Source organism: Eucyclogobius newberryi, unplaced genomic scaffold, assembly GCF_026437365.1.
Source record: "Eucyclogobius newberryi isolate DKJ021-1_F unplaced genomic scaffold, fEucNew1.0.hap1 SCAF_9, whole genome shotgun sequence".
NCBI lineage: Eukaryota > Metazoa > Chordata > Actinopteri > Gobiiformes > Gobiidae > Eucyclogobius > Eucyclogobius newberryi.
In genome coordinates, this window is record NW_027316532.1 from 28,239,461 (window position 1) to 28,251,664 (window position 12,204).

A 12,204-nucleotide genomic window follows, 5' to 3' on the forward strand; every position below is an offset into this window, starting at 1 on the left:
TCCGAGCTCCAAATGCCAATACACTTTTACTTTGATCATTATTAACTGATCCTTGCTTGAGGCGGTCACGGTTCTGCTTTGGCCATTCCTAAATTAAGTCATCGCAGGCTGGAGATATGGCTTTGACTCTTTGACACTTGGGGAGGCGAGGATGTCAGTGATGTCAGGACTTATCTGGAGCGGCAGGACCCTCCCCAGACTCCAAACATGACTGCGCAGTGATATATCAGGCAGTGGGGAAGGGAGGGAACATCCACGGAGGCTACGCAAAGTGCTCTGAGTCTAGCATCTACTGTTTGACTTGGCAAACGCTGAACATCAACATGCGAGAAGAAGGACTCAAACATTGACTCGTGTCACCGTTCCTGCTACTCCTTACAACAAACATGTCCAAACGTCAGGAGGGAAACATGTTGTTCTGGAGGTTGAACATCTTTGCTTTGCTTTGTTGGGTCAGATCATGGACACTGAATTATAGTGAGTTGATTAGAAAACCACTTTAAGCCAGTTAAGGCCAAATACATTGACATGGTTTTGGTTGTTGGGAGTCAGTTATGTATCTTAGTGCCAAAAATGAGTGGAAAAGCTGCACTAGTTTATTTGAAACTGTTCGCAGTAGTCTGTATTACCTAATGCATTCCCAGGAGCCTCAATATTCACTGTGATGAGTTTATAAGCTCTTTTCACAAATCTTGTCATCACAGTAAAGCTTTACTGGGAAAAATTGGTTTTACTTTATTACATGAATATGATAAATGTGTAGCCTATATATTTATATAATCATATTGATTTATGAATGTATTTAATACTGTCTGAGCCAAGGCTCAACATGTGCAAGTCACTCAGTGTTTGTGAGTGTTTTGCTGTTTTACTTGGGGAATATAAAATATAAATGATTTCAAAATTGTTGGTTTGAAGACAGTGAATGGTTATTATATCAAGTTTATTCAAAAAATGCTGCAAAAAATAAGAATAATCTTTCAAACAAGTATATAAGGTGGTATGATCTTTCTCCTATGCTGTTGAAATGTGGCATATTGAATACTTTTGGAATTATTTTTACAATCGAACATTTTATTAAATGTCTATTACATCTTCTCACTTGGTAACTTAGTCAAAAAACATTTGAAAATAAATTTGATTTGATTTGTGAGCACAACTCTTAGCTAAAACTGTTAAAAGACAAAAGATGCTATTGATTGACACTGAACCTCAGATCTTGTGTGCTTAAGGCTTTAGCGCTTGGCTGCATCAAAGAAAACAAATTTGCTCTGTCTCTCCGCGGCGGCCATGTTGTATTTGATGTGTGAGAGGCGCGTGTGGCTCTATATTTAAGGTTTGCTCTTTTAAAGAACAGTGACCCCTGTCGAGTCCACCTCTCCCAGTCGGAAAGTAAATCCAAGTGGTGTCTTTCAGGATGCTAATTTATGGGTCCCCACTGGCAATTTAAGCCCTGCTCCTTTTTGAATTGGCAACACCACCAGCTGCTGTGTCCGCACCGTTTTTCAAAGCTACATTGTCTGTGGCGCATTAGAGCAGGCTATTTTGTGTTTTTAAAAAAAGCTCTCTCTGATGCTGACAGGAGTGTGGGCTGAAAGAGTCCAGCTTAACCATTTTGCATAGGAGAAAAGAAAGCAACTGTCAAATGTAATAGGACTACATTAGGCCATCTGGGCTTTTGGGAGGGTTTGGATCACGTTTTACTGTAAAAAATATTTATTCATCTCTTTTTTTATAATGCTTTTGTCATACATGGTCTTGAGCTATGCCACAAAATACATGGTTTACGTTTTTTTTGTGGTAGATCTTTCAAAACATACAAGGCTGACTTCTTCCTTCTTTTCACCTATAGTTGGATTTTACAGTTTTCAGAATGTTCAAAAGGAGTTTCAATCCTGAAAACTTTACTTTCAATACATTTCCTCTTTAAATATTTTTACTTAGAGCCACATTCACTGGGGCAATTCGTGTTCTAGTCCCTGGAAGTGAATCTGGAAAGAATTAACCGGATACTTAAGGATTTAATGACGGTGCACTTTCTAGTCATATACAAGGGCATCTGACATAAACAGTCAACCAATTTTATTAGTAATGTTTTGGGCGGCTTTGATGAGGTGACACCTATTTGGAATAATAAGCAGCTTTGCAAAATGAAGTGGCCAAAAAGGTTAACAAGATTGATTATTAATGTAGCACAAGGTTCAGATTTCGACCTCAGTTTACTGCATTTGTGGAACTGGGCCAATCGAGCCGTCATAAGACTTGTGCAAAACGTTGTCAGACATCTGCAGTGAAAGAGTGTGTAATGATGCAGTCCATCAGCCTGATTTACTGATTTCTGCATTTGGCTGAATGGACAAGTTCTGCCCGGGCTCCCTGATACTGATCTCCCTCTGCATCTCATGGATTAAGCGTTACTTACTGCAATAATTTGCTTGTTTTCTTCCCCGACTGTTGTTTTGGAATGCTGCCACGGGCTCAACTGAAAATGCGTGCAGATTCATTTACTTATATAAGACCCAAAAATAATTACACGGTCAGGTACAAGAGCGGTTGTGCCCCAAAACTCCCTCGGGCAATGAGTGCACAAGTTTTTAATAGAAACTTAAATAAACAGCAAGAACTTGTTTAATCTGGCCTTAGCAGAGGCTTGCAGGCTTTAAGTTGAAAGCATATATTAAAGCACAATAAAAAGAAAAAAAGGAACAGATCATTATAAGGTCTGCACTGCAGTTAAGGGGGTCCCATGTTGATTCATGCTGTAAACACAGCCATTACACTGTATTTTATCTCCCATGCAGCGTGTGGGGTGAGAAAGTTTCCATGCTTAGTCAGACTGGGCTGGAGGAGCGGCCGCATGGGGAAAGGGTGAGGTTATGTGAAGATTTTTTCTTTTCTTTGTTTTGTTGTTGTTTTTGATAGAAAGCAATCAGGAATAAGTTGGGTTCACATGCAGATTTGTTGACCTGGTTTATAGCTCATCTCTCTGTGCCAGTTTATGTTTGTGGATGAGCCCAGTAATTACAAAGTTCAACATCTTTTTGGAATCTTTGTCAGCATAAATGAACAAAAGTGAAATATTTTCCGCGACCGCTAACGGGAACAAGCGCTAGAAAATGTATGAATAAATATTGTCTTCACAACGTTGCCTCAGAAAGTGGGGCCATTATTCAACTCCAAAGGTGTGATTGTTGTAGGTCGAAGGAACTTTACACCACAAGATTAATACTGCAGTTTTGTGGAGCCAATTCCAAACTAATAATAATCATGTTCAACGTTGTTTGAGTTCTATTTTGGAAACAGTGACTCTCTCATACAGTTGTATAGGCCCTAGCCCACCAACTAAAATTATGATACCTATAACTTATAACCTAAACTTCAACTAACACATTAAGTCTTCAACATGTAATTAAAAACCAAGAGAAAAAAAGAAAGAAAAGCCTAATTTTCTTTCTTCTCGTCACTTGATATTAAGATTAATATCTATATAATCCCTCAGAAAGAAAGAAAATTGAATTCTGTCAATTGGACAAACGTTTTTAAGAATGAAGACGTTCAAAATATCTCTTTAAAGTACGAAGACATTTCGCTCTTAGAAGCTTTGTCCAGTCGACAGAATTCAAGTTTCTTTTGCTGTAACTCATAATCAAATATTTAAAGGTTCACTATGTAACTTTTCTCGTGGGCGGTCTGCCACATGCGTTTGGATTCTTGATGTGTGTTTGCTATTTTCTCCAATCTTAAAATAGCATGAGAAACTGTGCTCTTGAGATGTGGCAAACAGACGGTGAAGATCTTGCTGAGATCAAACTGACATTTAAAGAAGCGAGCGGTGAGGAAGCACTTTCAAACACTCTGCCTTTGTTAGGACGCTTTTGCCCTGCAGCACCGAGTAAGTTGTGCTGTTACATTCAGGAAACATTTACATGCTCTAACAAGATCAACTCACTTTCTGCCGGCTTTCCACCTACAGCACAACATTCTGACTTATTCGATAGCATACAGTAGATGATGGTTACGCTTCATATTAGTTTGACAAAAGGTTTTAGAAAAATGCTCTGATGGGACAGTATTATGCAGGGAAAAGTGGAAACAGTCATGAGGTTTTGGTGCCATCAGATAAAACATTAACACAGCGGTTTGTGCCGGTGCCAGAGGGGCAAAGACAACACAAGCCACTCGCAGTAAACACGGTAACAAAGGGGACCTTGTTGACCTGGCCCGGTTCAGATAATGCCATACAGGAAGTCATAAGGGAGCTGGGTCCAGTGGTATAATGTGGCTGCATTTCAAAAAAGTATTAGTTTTAAATGAATAATAACACATCTTATTTATATAGTGCTTTTTGGGACACTCAAAGATGATTTAGAAAACAATAAAACAGTAATTTAAATGATCTTTGAGTTAGAAATTATGCAGAAAAAACAGATAAAATACACCAAATCAATAAAATAGTTAATTTAAAGATGAAAAGGTTAAAAAAAAAAAAGCCTGAACAAAAAAGGTGGTTCTATTTTTTTATCTCTAAGGTGAATACATATATAAGTATTTCTGTTAAAACATTCTTTTGTGTTTGCCGCAGTGGTAATAACCTTTTCCAGTAATCCCTTGCACCAACTGTATTGCATGCACTCCGAGTCTGTAAAAGATCATCGACAATGTCTTACAAAGATTTTCATTAAAGGGCATGCTGTGAAATGTGTTGTGACAAGTATATTCATGTTTCCCCCAATTCAGTTAAACCTTTGTAAATTCCTTAGTAAGCCTTGTTTGTTAGTAGATTGTGCCGTGCCAAACCCAAATAATTGCTGTTTAATGGTTTAATAGCTGTCAGAAAAGTCCATTGACACACATGTGGTGAGGCCAGAACGGGGGGGAAAAGCCAATGAAAATAGGTAAATGTTCCTTCAACAAGCAGGAAGAGTAGCATATGTTGAAGACGGCTCACTAAATGTATGTGTGGTATGTTTGGTGGGGGATTGAAACCCAGAGGGTTAAAACAGTGATGAATCCTGTCCACACCTCATTTAAACACTGCTGTTTTGTTTACTGGAAACTAGCCTGACTGGTCACTGCGACTCACAGAATACTCATGTGATAGAAGCTGAATAAGTGAGCTCTCTGAGGGGGAAACTGAGGAAGGGAAACTTAAACTGAGGAAGGGAAACTGATTTCACAATTTTTTTTAGTAGAGATTTAAAGACGTTTGCTGTCTTAAAAAAATTGAAAAACAGAACTAGTTCATTTTAAAGCATTTGCAGTGGTCCAAATATATTGTTCCCTTAGTGATGCATTCCGAGCATCGTAATTATTCACCACAATAAGTGATTTTCACAACTTTCAAAGATGGTAAAGCTGTGTCACTTTTATTTCTTTTATTAACCCCTAACCCTAACACAGTTCTGCACGGTTAGCTAACCTGTGCCACAGCCTTAAACGTAACTGTTCCTAAACCTAACCCTATTCCTTACCTAACATTACCCAAACTGTGAAAAATATATTTGCAATAAATAAACATTTTCTAGCATAGCCACCAATGCAAAGCAGTGTTTGTGGCAGAACTGGGTTAAAAAAATCAACAGTAAAGCTAACAAACATTAGAATGCTAATAGCACACGTCACACTTCAGGATAAAACACTATAATTAGATGTGGACAGCACACAGCAGACTGATTCTGACCCCAAGAACTGCTCATACAATTAAATATATCTGTGCTGATTTACATAAACTGTAGACTCATTTGATGGATGTTGGACATATCGTAAATTTGATAAAACTTAAAATCTTAATCCAAAACAAACTCAAAACATCTGTAAAACGCATTTCAACAGCCAACTTATTCCCGCCATGCTTCATTAACGCTCATATTCGGCTTTACAACCAGGACCTATTGAGTAGAATTCGTGTGTGCCGAGGCTTCAGCGTGTCATAAAGGAGATCATTATCATCTCTTTGCAAAACTGGCTTGTTTTTGAACATCATTCATCGTCATTTAAGTCTGGTGTTCGTCCACAACACCCGGGTGCTGTGCGTGTGCAGGTGAGCTGACAGAAGGGCCTAATGGATGGTGGGAACTATCCAAGCTGTCATGTCTGAAATTCCACGGTAGACACATAACGAACAAATAAATCTCTACCCGCTAAAGGCAGCTGTATAAGCATTCTAATGTTTTAGGTTTGGTTATCTTTTAGTTATCTTTCTATGTCTGTAATTATACATTTGGTGGTTGTGTGTGTTTCCAAGTTCTCTTCAAGCACCAATGGGAGACATTAATCCAGGTTCACACACCCTCTGGTTAACCACATATTTGGAGTGGATAAACTCCCCTTTCAAAAGTATGCTTTATACAATCTTTTATCTCTGGAATGCCATGATTACATTTTAAGCACAAATTCAATAGTTTCACCCTTCGTGGTTTTAAGCTCAATATAATTTTACCAGGAACCTTTTCCTCTCTTTGGATACAAAAGATATGCTCTATGTATTCTATTCACAGATGAAAGCATGTGTACAACAAGGTAATAATAGATTAGATTTAGTACTTAGCCTTTCACAAGCTTCCTGAAGTGCTTCTCGTGTATAAACTATCACATAGATTTTTGTATTTCTTCTGCAGTCACAGAGGGGAGATTAAAGGAGTTGTAGCAGCAATTTTGTGTCTCCATCATTTCCAATTAATCACAAAACTTAATGCGGCGGTACTTCATTTTTGACTATGTTATTGATTTTTTAAAAATAAATCCGACCATGGCTTATTGCCGATATATATTGTAAAAATATAGGTGCAAGCGGCAATGATCGGCTGAGAAACTGTGCGCTGTGTGCTGTTTGCATCAAATTATGAAGCGTTTTATTGGCCGAGAATCAGGAAGTGCTATACTAAAAGGTGTTGAAAAAAGTCACATTTTCAGCACCTTTTAGTATACACGTTGAACTATACCGTATTGGTCTGTAAGTATTCATACACGCAAATTTAGACTTTTTTAGACTGATAAGTTTGCACTAGATTGTGAGCAAAAAAAAAAGTTTGACTGGTCTGTTTATGGATGGTCCAGTGTCGTGTCAGAAAGAGATGCGACAGTGGCAGGAATAGAAGACGCTGGGGTAAGGAAGAGATAGAGAGTATAATAGGTAGTCTCTTGTACAGCCTTAAGCAATACATCTCCCCTGTGAGCGCCACGCTGACAACAAGACATAAAGATGGAGGAGCGATAGAACAGGGTGGAAGGTAGAAGGAGGACAAGGAGGTATTGCAAAACACAGGAGACGAGAGCTACATTTATATTACTGCCAGTGCTACATAAAGGGATGTCACATGCATACACAATGACCAAAGAGGTTGGTCATTACGGCAAAATATGTTTGGAATTTGTAAGTGAAATGTTATGCTGCTTCAAAGCTGTTTATATTTACTCCAGTGCATTTACTTGATTAACTTTGTAGAAAGAAATTATACATCTGTAAATCGCTTTCAGGCATCATACTTTTGCAGACTCCTTCTTTTTGTAGATTTTTGCTGTTGGATAGTACTCTTGACTTCTTCCGTACTCTTGGTTAGTTTAATGGCGGCCTGTGTTTGGGGCAGAGGTCAGCTGTATGTACGTAACACGACGTCACACAAGCATAAGAAATGTTTTTTACTCAATCTCAATGGTACCTGCACTTTTTAGAAGGCATTTCACAAAAAGCCTATTTCTCTCAATCCAATAGTTTTGCTTAGCTCCTCAGCTAAAGTGGACCATGAGCCAGAGCAAGCCAGAAGCTACTACCTCAGGTCTGTTTTGGATCACTTCAACGTCCGCTTAAGACACTGGTGACACTTTTGGACTGTACTAATATGTTTTAAAAGAAGCCGGTCAAAACCTGGGCTGAATCTCAAAGTTTTATATGGACAGATCATTTGAACATTGACACTACTTTTCTTTTTTTTTTTGCAAAATTGTATGTTTTGTCCTTCTAATTTCATGACTACATTTGCTTACATTGTTCTGTAACTTTCAATTACTCTTATTATTACCAGTATTATTTATTTCCCAATTGATTTTTTATTTTTTTATTGTTTTTGTTGTAACCTGACTAGCTAATTACCTAAATCACCTAGCAACAGAATGCCCCGGGCGTCTCCCGCTCCAGGGTTTCAAACCACTATTATAAACAACCGGTTGAATCTTAAACCTCTCAATTGAAACCAAAAACTCCCTTTATCAGCAGGCCCCGCCCGGTGGGCAGGGCTCACACAGAGTACGATATAAAACCTGAGTTCCCAGACTCGATCCACAGATTGAGAATGACTCTTGGATGAGAATCGAACCGTTTTGTTTTTCTAAAAACAGAGTCCAGACGATACAACTGAATTTTTTCTACAATGGAACACTCCAGGACTAATGAGGGATTACACCGTAGTACACTGAAGTAAATTACCTTTTCATTCCGAGTTGATCCATGCAAGACTAATTGTTACACATTTTTCATGCTACATCTGTGACACCCTGTTCGTATATTTCAGCTGATAACAGACACATTTCCTCATTAATTAAGCAGCGTTCCCTTCTGCGCCTTCTAACATCTCTCAAAGTAAGTCATGTAAGCCATTCTTCAGCTGGCTTACTTGTCACATACATAACTAAACTCAGACTGCAATATGTTCTCGCTGAAGGCTTTTCAATCATACCTGCAAATATGTCGACTAGAAAAAGCAACAGTATCTCAGGAATTAGCAGAGATAATTTGGTTTTCGTTGCACGTTGGAAGCTGATGAGTGACATTGAGTGATGGCACACGGGGCTGACAGACAGTGAAGGGTGCGCGCTGGTGGCTGTAGCGGTTTGGACATGCACGGCGCTACGCACACGGTCACAAAAAATCCCAGATGTGTGTCGGATTGAGTGTTCTCGTCCATCAAGGCAGCTGGATATCCATTACTAAACGCCCGTCAAAGCACAAGTTGGAGCCGACAGTTTTTAATTAGAGTCCACATTCGGTACCTGCACACGCGCTAGACTTGCACAATAGATTTATTATAACCCTTTCTATTTTGCCTGTTTAATCGCTATGGCGAGGGAATTAATGGTGGATGGTGCTTGGAAAATGAAGAATAATTATGGCTGTGAATGTGTTTCTTATGACTTGTAATGTGGATTTCTAATTTATATTCTCAAGAGGCGGATGACATGTTTCAAAAAATCCAAGAGGAACCATTTAATTCCCACATTTGGACTTTGCACCAGTGAAATAAATGTACCAGAAATAACCCACAAAATGGCAGCAAACTTAAAATGCAATTCACATTCCAAAGGTCCTGTGCGAAAGCATGTTCAGGTTTTTTAAGGAGTTTAACATGGGTTTGAGAGAAGCTGTTCAAATGAGAGCTTTTAAGTGTTTACCCTAATTGCAACATCATTCCCTCATCATTAGTTCCCTCAAAGTTGTAGATTTACTCTTGCATGTCATGTAGCCTTCATAAATGTCACTATGAAGTGGTGGGGCTTCTGCAACGTCAAACAGGAAGCAAATGGACCTGTTTCTATTACTAAGCCGTTTTAACTTAACTTAAAAATGAGCCAAATGTAAAATGGTGAGCTAATCATGTTATAGTACTACTTACCTTAAAGTAGCATAATAGCAGCAAGGATGGAATGCACCAAAGCAATGAGATCCCAATGAATCTGATTAGAGCAAACGCATTTTAAACATTGAGGAGACCGTCCTGGATTGCCACCAAATGATATCACAACATAATAGCATTGTTAAAAGCCCAATAAAGTGGATTTTGCAGAATAAATACCTTTAAATCTCATTTGTGGAACTGTAGGGATTGTGCTTTGTGTTTAGTATTTCTCAATGTTGTCGGAGGTGTGGAAAAGTCCATGCCTTCTCTCAGATCTGTTCTTCTAGTGCTTTGGACAGAGCATTAGACAGCGCTCCTGAAATGGAATATCTCTGTTGTGGTGGTGGAGGCTCTTATTAAGGCTCTGTTCACACTTGGAGATGTGCGGCTTTGTTCCGATGCCAGATCACTTTGGTAACTGCGTTCTCGCTCACAGACATAAACAGGGTTTGTGCAGCCGTAGATACAGACACACAAACAGAGCACATTTCTGCACATCAGAGCAGCCGCCATGTTGCACTCATCACTTAGGCACACAAAATGACTGGTTTATTTATTGGGAAAACACAGACCTGGTGTAGTCAAAGATAGTTCAAATATGATATACTTTGCGACTCACTAACTTGTAAGACTCTGGATACTTGGATGCATGAAGCTCAACAGATTTGGTTTTCTTTCAATTAACAAGAAATCAAAGCAAACCAGGGAATCTGTTCAAGAAATGTTTTGTTTGGCAAAATATTATTCATTCAAAGTTTCTGACATCAATTTCACACTGCAAAAACATCCTTACCAGTGTGAAAGGGAACTGCCATCGCTTATCACGCTTATTCAGGCGCCTTCACGCACTTTTATGTCAGGTTTGTGGGTGTGTTGTGGACAAAATAAGACAGCAAGCAGGAATTTAACCGTACATTGACAGTTAATGATACGCAAAGATGCTACCTCTGCAAGGGTTTAGTTTGAACCCAAATGCAGCACAACTGACCACAGTTATGGCTGACAAGACTATTATTGCAGATTGAGCAGCAAAGGATCAGGCAAATTGGCCGAATTTGGAACAAACGGTCAAAAACCAAGTAATCAGTCCAAAGGAATGCTGGAGAGCCTTGTGCCGAAACCACAACGAATAATCTGGCACTGGGTGAGTGTGGAACTGGAGTTGGAAACTACTGGAAGCTCCTGGAAACAGTATGAGAGTTTCTGGAGACTGTGGAATGGGAGTGGCCTCAGGTAAGTGGAAACTACTGGACAGAGACTTACACATGAACAATTATAAAACTGTTACAACCTTAACTTTACATCACGCTGCTAATTTTGCCTTTTTATATTTCCATAAATGTATGATTAGCTCATTTCTTGCCTTCTGATCAGCATTGGGAAAACAGCTTTTTTATTGCACAAATAAGCGGTTTGTTTATTATTGTAAAAGTTGACCAAACGCATAAGGATTCATTCTCAAATATTCAATGTATGCTCAGTATTATTCACTCTTCTCGCCTGCTCCGAGACAGTGTCGAAATGCCCGTCGCACATACACCTTGCCTGGAGCCAGTGAAGCCCAATTACAGGAAGTGCCCAAAGACCTGCTCCCTCTGAATAAAAAAAGGAGGATTAAGTCCCAGACAGACGGCATGGCAGCAGTGAACTAGCACCAAACTCTGTGACAAGCCCATGAGCAGTGGACTGCAGTGGGCCCAGGCATGTGGCGGCACTACCTGTGTATGAGGCGTACTGTACGTGCACGTGGGCCAGAGCCCGTCTCGTGTCAGTGACTGTCACCACGACCATTGACAATGCCACCACTGGGCCAGGCAGGTCCGAGGTAAGTGACAGTAATGTTAATCCCATCAAGCAGGCTGGGTGAAGCTTGAATCTGAAGAGGTAGTTTCTTATCCAAATATTTAAATGAATGAAGTTGCAAACGAGTGTGCAGAGTGTAAAGGCTAACACTGTTATTTTTGCATGTTACTCCAAAGCCGAATTATTACTCTAATAAAGAAAAATACAGGCGAGCACTGTCCATATTACTACCTTGTGACATCACAGGGTGGAACGGAGCTTTTTGAGCACTGGGGAAGGTTGTGTGAATAAAGACAAACACACATTTATTACCTTTCCAATCACTGCTGAAGTTGAAGCATGCAGCAGAGTGAGGAATAAATGTATTAACACTTTTGACCTTGTTACAACAGTGTTTCCTCATCATTCATTTACTCAAAGTTGTATTTTGATAAGCATTTTTAGATCAATATTGCGGTTTACAATGAACAAAATGTAAGATGATCATCTTTGTCGTCTACTGTTCTCTTTGATATTAAGTACCTACAAAAAAAGCATAATACAGTAAGTCTCCTTTAATTAAAACGTCAATAAATGTTTTATTATTCATATGCAGTAATCAGGGAAAATGATTTTTGTAATATATGTGTGAGATTGTGCCCTTCCCGTGTGGCAGAAGCCGTGTAAAAAACAAAAACACTGTAAAGTAGCAGTGGGTAGTGCTCTTAACCTAAACGGCTGACAAACTTGACAAGTCATAATATAGCACGCAATAACACACGGAAAGAACTAAGTGGATCGAGACTCCACGTCG